Raw genomic sequence first — 7,775 nt, 5'->3', positions numbered from 1 at the left:
AAGATCCAAGCTGTGACTTGGATCCTAAAGCCCTCAGATGAGTGAAGTGTTAGAGCAGTGGCTATACTGTTTCAGAGCAATTGTATGCTTAGAACATGCAGCTCATATGTTCTGGTTTGGTTACTTTGTGATTTCCTACCCTCATCTTCTCCGAGTACATCACATAAGATCATTTTCTCTATTCTTTTTGGCACTTCATGCCATACGTGCTGCGAGTACCTCCCCTGCGCGCGGTCATTACACAGTACCCTGTAAACACTTGCTCTTTGCCCGTGCAGTACAACCCACGTTTTTACACTCATGCGCAGCTACGCTACTGCCTACACCTCATGCCATCCATCAGTCACTGCCGCCGCATGCGTCAAATACACACCCGTGTTATATGCAGAGCCCCCAAATGTGCCCACACTCCCCTGCGTTTCAGTGAGCCTGCGCTCCCATTCTCCCATAGCAAATAAAGGACAAGCTCTGTTCTGGGCGTAAGGAGAGCCTCCGCTCCCAGCTGCAGGGCCCTGAAGCCATCTGGCTGACGGACTCACCAGGTAGCACTGGGGATGTCTCTGTCCCATTCCCTGGCACCTATGGGGAGGGCGAAGGTGACTGAAGGGGGATTCCTCCTTCTTGGTTCCACCACTCTGGGACTGCAGCCTCTCTGGGAGCTGAAGCTGTAGCCTAGCCAGTAAGGAGCTTTTTAAACCTGGTTCCCCTCTCTCCACGTGACTATTACTGCCTTAATGATCTGCACGGACTTCCTACACTAGACAACAGCACTCACATATTGCTTCTGGAAAAATAAGGCCTTGCTAAGGAACACCCTTTTCCCCACAAGGTCTCAATTAGGCGAGCTTGATCATGATGTCTATGGTGGGAGGAATCTAGAAAGCCCCCGCTTATTTCCTAAGAGAATTAAGTCACTGTGCATATATATATATGTGCCTTCAGTTCTTGCATGGAAAGTGTGCCCAATCTGGTTAATGTAATATCTGCTGCACCCTCAAGGTAAGAAAGTCCGCAATTGGATTTTATAAAAAAGTTGCTTAATCTTGAATCTGTCTGGATCTTGTTATGCCTAATGGAGCCTGACAGCGGGTAGAGTTGAAGTCAGAGAAGGGAATATTGTATTTAGAAACCTCAATGGAGCCAGGCAAGATGGCAGGCTGTTAGCAATATTCCGCCCTTGACTGGGAAATAGGCTACAATTTACTTTAGAAAACAATCAGGTGTTGCTAGGTTAGTTATCAATTACTCAAATTCTTGTCTATCACTCTCTTTGCAATGTATAGGAGAATATACTGTATGCTGTAACAGTAAGCTGGGATTGTCACTCTCATACATGTCTATGAAGAAAAAAAAAAAAAACCAAAAACCAATGAAAAACATTTAGTGTGCGCTTCCAGATCCCCCTTTGCTGCTGGTGTGAAGGCTCGTTGTGCTTGTTGGCAGCAGGGTTTGACTTTACAGAATCACAGAATTTGAAGGGTTGGAAGGGACCTCGGGAGATCATCTAGTCCAACCCCCCTGCTAAAGCAGGCTCTCCTAGAGCATGCTACACAGGACATCGTCCAGGCGGGCTTTGAATATCTCCAGAGAAGGAGACTCCACAACCTCCCTGGGCAGCCTGTTCCAGTGCTCTGTCACCCTTAGAGTAAAGAAGTTTTTCCTCATATTCAACTGAAACCTCTTATGTTTCAGCTTGCACCCATTGCCCCTAGTCCTGTCACTGGACACCACTGCAAACAGACTGCTTCCATCCTCGTGACTTCCGCCCTTAAGATATTTGTACGTGTTGATAAGGTCCCCTCTCAGTCTTCTCTTCTTCAGGCTGAACAAGCCCAACTCTCTCAGCCTTTCCTCTCCACCTTGGGCAGCACGGCCCTTTGCCACTGATACTACAGAACTACAGGGGCTGGCTGCTGCCCTTCTGTGAACCAGCTTTTGAGAAGGGCTGTATCAAACTGTGCTCAAATATGTTGGAACTCATGCTTTACAGTTGGTGTGCATCTGAAAGAGTCTTGCTCCATGCTGTATGTGATACACTTGATGAAAGAGCTCGACAGTTCAGCCAAACAAAACAGTGACTGAGAGGGGATAGCATTGATTTATAAATAAATTGAGGTACTTGTCAGTGAGGAAAAAACCTACCACCTCCACCATTTAAACCAAAGGATAAAAGGATAATGATAAATTTAGTTGGAAAATGAGAAGAAGAGTTCCAACTATCAAGGCAGTGAATACAGTGGGAACTAAAGACCTGGGGTTTAGGATGTTGTTTTATGAGCAGGTTTGTGTGATCAAGTTGCTTGTGAGAGCTGGTATTTGGACTTGAAGACTCAGGACATCACTTTCTTATTATAATCCAATATATAATGAAAAGAGTAAAAAGGGGCAGGGGATATAGACACCAACTATTTAATTTCACATCCTGGTACCTCCACAGATACTCTGAGCTTATTCTGGCCTGGGGGCTCACGAGCACTGAAAGACTAAACATTTTTCAAATGAAGCACATAAGCTGAATGAAGTTAGGTTTGGTTATTGTGTGATAAAAGAAACTCGGGGAATAGCCAGTTGCTGTAGGAACTGGGAACAAAGTAGACAACAGCCTTCTGACAATCAATGTTAAAACAATTTCACAGTGACAGGAACATGGCAGTGGCAGGGGTGCCCATCTTTCTAGGTTAGCAGGTAAAGGATACCACGCTGTAGACTGTATCCAACACCTTTTGATGACAGTAGATATATCAGCTCCAGCTTCTTGAACTGTTACGAGTGGGTTGGGCAGGTTTGCTTCATAGTATCTCTAAAATCATATTGCCGTTCCAAAGCTTTTAAAAGCTTTGTATTGTATTGTTAGCAGGCTGTTGTCACAGTATCTCTTCCCTAGAGCCAAAGAAATGCATCTCTTCCACTGGGAGGGGCACGTTTGGGTTGATCCAACCCTTCATTTTGACAGTCAGTGTCTGTCATGCTACAAACTGTCTTTAGATGCAAACAAATATTACAAAAGCACTCCGCAGTGTTTTGGTATTCCATTTATGCAAGAATGCCAAGTTCTAGGGCAAGACAAGGCCTCTCCCTCTTTCTTGTGATAGTAGCGTTTGTGTCTTCCTTATCAAGTTCCTTGAGACTGACACAAATACACGCCTCCCTACCTCATTTTACATGGGATCTGCTACCCCTGGCATCAGGTGACCCTCTTCCAGGGAGCCATCAGTGTCACCCAAGCAACCTATTCTGTGGCATCTTTATCATTTTATCACCTATAAAATAGCATGTGTGCAGAGAGGATAATGTTGAAGTTTAGGAAGTTTATCCCTCACAATTTCAGCACTGCTCTCTCTCTATAGGCACACCTTCTTCACCTCACTTTGGCCTCTTTCCAGCTTACTAGCACTTACTGTCTTTTAAAGATTATAAGTCTTCTTCAAAATGTTTCACACCAGAAGTAGTTAATTTCCAGCTTCAACAATATTCTTTCTCGCTACCTGTTTTGAATTGCTAGCTCTTGCTGCTGCTTTAGCATCAGGTTTATTCTATCTCAGAGGTGGTTGTATGAGAGCGATTTGCAAAGCTGTGTATAAGTGGGGTCACTCCCAATTTCAGTCTGACCGTGCCTGAGGTGCACTCCATCCTCCTCCCTTCACGGCTTGTGCAGAAGAGACCCGAGGTATAGGGTCCAGAAGGGAGCAAGGACACAGCCTGGCTTAGTCCCTACTTTGAATGGTAAGAGAATCAGAACACCTGGGTCCACCATAGTCCATCCTCTTGGTTCACCATGTCGTGGGTCCATGTAGTCTTTCTGTTTTCTAGTTGGAATCAACCTTTCCTGAACAAAAACGGCCTAACTTTCAGATGAAGTCTTACCAACATTTAGTGAAACAGTAATAATTCCCAGGATTATCAGCCAAGCCTTTAGTGAGAAGGGGATCTTACTTGCCTTTTTCACACCTGTATTAAACATTTGTCCACAGACAGGTTATAAACCCCCAAGTCATTCTGCTCTGTCATTTCCAGATGACAATCCTGTAGTTTACAGACCAAGTTCTTTTTTCTCTAATCCTTAAAGACCAAGTTTAACATTTTATTCTGTTCTCTTCCATCCCATTTCTGTTACTCTAGGATTCCTTTTCTTTTCTTGTGAGTCCCATTCTGCACTGATTTAATATTGCCTGCCAGCTTCATCATCTCCACATTTCATTAGCAAACACACGCTTTTGGGTGCGTATTGTTAATGCAAATATTTAATAAGCTCATTCGCAATAACAGATCTTTCAGGATAGGTAATCTCACTCCAAGTCTGTAATTATCCTTATAGCACAACATAGTATTACACCCTCTTCAGTCAGTTCCTTTCCTGTCTTAACAATTCTATTTTCTCCATCTCCTCTGCTCAGACTAACAATTATACGTGTCACAGTAGCAGCTGCTTTTCTGAAGTCGTGATAGATTAATATCTACCACATTTTCCTTGCTTTTATAAAAAGCAGTTGTCAGAATAAGGTACCAGATTAATCTGTCTTCCTTCGGGAAGCTTGTTTTGCATGTAGCAGTCTTCTGTGCTTATATGCCTATGGGTAGAATTTGTGAAAAGTGTTTTAACTTGGGAACTCCATGTGGTTATAGGGTTGCATGCATCTCCCTAATTCAAGGCTTTTTGTAAGATACTTCATAATTTCCATCACCTGCAGACCCCAAACAAGACACCTCGTTTGGTGTCCAAAGCTAGACTGAGAGATGACCCAAAATATACATGATATGAAAACTCACTGAATTTCAGATGATCCTAAGATTATGTTTTTTACTGCACTGCTGGTAGCAAGGTGCTGGATATTACTTCCCTCCTATTGAAAAGACTAAACAAAAAACCAGAAGCAATCTGTCCTTGCTTGCTGGGAGGACCTGTCTTTTCTCTTGCTGATATCTCTGCTTGTACAGCAAGTAAAATATGTCCAGTTGTACAGGCTGCAAAAAAGACTGAGAATGAGCACTGATATCTTGCTTAATTAGAAATAGACACCTTAACATGGGCTTCTGATCTTAAGTTTATTATGTACTACACTGATTATTGAACATATTCAAAGCCAAATCTTTAGGTAGCCTCATTCATTTTAAGAGGCATCATGCATCTGTATCTGAAGACACAGTAGGACTGATTCTTTTTCCAAATGCAAACCAGCTGGTTTCACTGATTGTGCTAAAGCTCAAATAAAAAGTGAAAACACTTACATTATTCACTGTTGGTGCTTTCTACTAGGCCTAATATTAACATCTGGAACCAAATTATTTCCTTTGGTATAGGAACAGAACTCCCTTTGTTGCCAGTGAGAATGGTATGCACAGATCTGGAGAGGAAACGTGAAAATGAAAGCCTCACTTATCTAAATTCTATTTGTCATTTTTGGCTTTTCTAAGAATACTCAGAAGCAAGCAAATTGTGCTCAATAAAGTTGCCTTTGCAATAAGGGAAAGCATGCAAGCAGCAGCTCACACTACTGTTGCCCAAGGCTTACACTGCAGTTACATCCAAATCCGAGTTCCCTTGTGCTAGATGCTGAACATGCATAAGCACAGAGAAAAGTCAGATGCACCTTATCTACCTAGCAGCAATTAGCTTTCCATCGCTGGTAGCTGGAGAGAAAGGACTGCATGTCTGTCAGTGGCCCTAAAGCAACTGGTTTCCTTAAGCTTTTGATACTGTGAGTCCATCTCTGTGAGGTAGAAGAGGGAAAAAAAACCAGTAGCTGATTGAAAATAGTCTCCTCCAAAACACTGAGCAAGATCAGTTCTTTGTTTCTTTTAAAAACTGAGTGAAATCTGTAAAAATACAAACATTCAAAAGGATCCAAGTCTCATAATGGGTATTAGTTGAAGAGCCAAAAATAATTTCTTCTTGAAGTTTAAGAACTTTGGTGTATGTTTTGCCTTACATAAGCATACACACTGATCTTAGAGGTTTTTTCACCTGATCACCTCATGTATAGGTTTGAATGGGTTTTACTTATTTTTACTGTCCAAAGCCTTTGCAGTTCTATAGCAACAGGTCCATGTAGATACTTAAAGCTGTGAACTGATTTAGTACTTGGAAACCTCCAGTTGCCCTCAGTTGTAGCATTTATCCAAGTGCAGCACCAAGTAGCGAATTAGCTTCCCAGCTCACATTGACTAGTTTGGACAGTTGTAAGTAAATTGTTTTTGTTGAGCTGATTGTTTTAAAATTAAGCCTCCAAGCACCGAAAGAATCAGCAATGCCAAAGGAGACTCGGAGCCTGTCTTCAAAGTTATGACAAGTCAGGCACTTGGCAGTTTTCACAATGACCTATATTTTAATATGGGCTATTGGATTATTTCTAAAGAGGCTTCTTAGCCATAAAAGAATTATGCTCATTGGCTGGGCTGTGGCAAAAATACAATTGAATTAAGGATTGAAATAATTTAGGATCCAGCTGGACAGGTTGTCCCTGCGGCTGAGCAGTAGCAGATGTATTAAGCATTGGAAATTGCACAGAAAAAAAGGTATAATTGATCTAAGGTAACCTCACTACTTTGTATTAAATAAATCAATGCTGATAAGCTGAAAGGTTAGAAGCAAGAAGCTGAATTGAAGGAAGGCGGACCCGGGAAAAAGTGAGTCTAGATAAAACAAGTTAACTTTCAGATCCTAAATGTGGTAGGGACTGTGGATGCTCAAGCTCCATAAGCACGCTGGCTACGAGTTTCCAAATCAGCAGGGGAGCTGGGGAGTGTTGGGGGAGAGCAGAGGAGGGGACACCAAACCGCACATCCCTGCAGAAGGGACACATTTTCTAAGTGAGAAAAAAAAAATATAATTAGCCAACTCTATATTAATTTGTGCATCTCAAATCATTTGTCACTGAAAATCACAGGCGACCCACAGTCCTCGCTCTCTCACGCACGTATGTACCTGGGTGTATCACTGCCTTGCAGCTCAGGGTTTGGAAGGGAAGGCTGCGCTGTGACAGCCACGTTACACAGAGCAGTCGATGTTTTAGGAGTGCAACGCGTGTCTGTGTGTTAAAAGAAGAAGGTAAAGACCAAAATGTTGGCCAGTAATGTATGCTACAGTTAATTCCTTCTGGAGACACCCGTGCCTGCACAGTAGCGAATGGAGCGGTACTGGAGTGGGAGGCTATAGAATGGAGTGAAGAAAAAAATATTTTTCTGTCTGTATCTGTTCTTTGAAAAGTCAGAGGCAAACTTTACAGTGAGAGCTACTTTGAGTAAACTCGTGTATGTATTTAATGTAAATGGAAATACTGAAGGGTAGTAGAAGACAGGATTTCCTTGTTGCTTCTCACTTAACTTTTAATTCCTTTTCTGCCTTTCCAGACTAAGCACAAATGCTTTCATAGGCATTAGCCTTGTTTTGCAAAGAATGAAAAGATTTAGAAAAAAATACATTATTGCTTGGAGTGTACGTATATGAAAGTGAACTTATACTTGCCTGACTCTTATTGCTTTGGGTGTACGTATATTAAAATGAACATATTCTTGTGTGACTGTTGAAACTGAGAAAAGGAGGCACAGAAACTGGGAGAGACGGTATTGCCCGGATGAGGAGGATGTAGCAGATTCTCTTGCCTTGTGTCCCGCAGAGCCGATAAACCAGGTGCAGGGCGGGGCTGCGTTTGTCCGGAGTAAGTTTGAGGAAGTGCCTAGGGAGAGAATATTGGCAGAGCTTTGGCTCCTGCCTTCTGCCCGGCTCTGCTCTCCTGGCCCGAGGCCTCCCGGGGCTGCTGGGGGGTGCAGCCGGAGCA

Source organism: Egretta garzetta, unplaced genomic scaffold, assembly GCF_000687185.1.
Source record: "Egretta garzetta isolate BGI_Z169 unplaced genomic scaffold, ASM68718v1 scaffold314, whole genome shotgun sequence".
NCBI classification, from domain to species: domain Eukaryota; kingdom Metazoa; phylum Chordata; class Aves; order Pelecaniformes; family Ardeidae; genus Egretta; species Egretta garzetta.
This window is presented reverse-complemented; position numbering follows the sequence as displayed.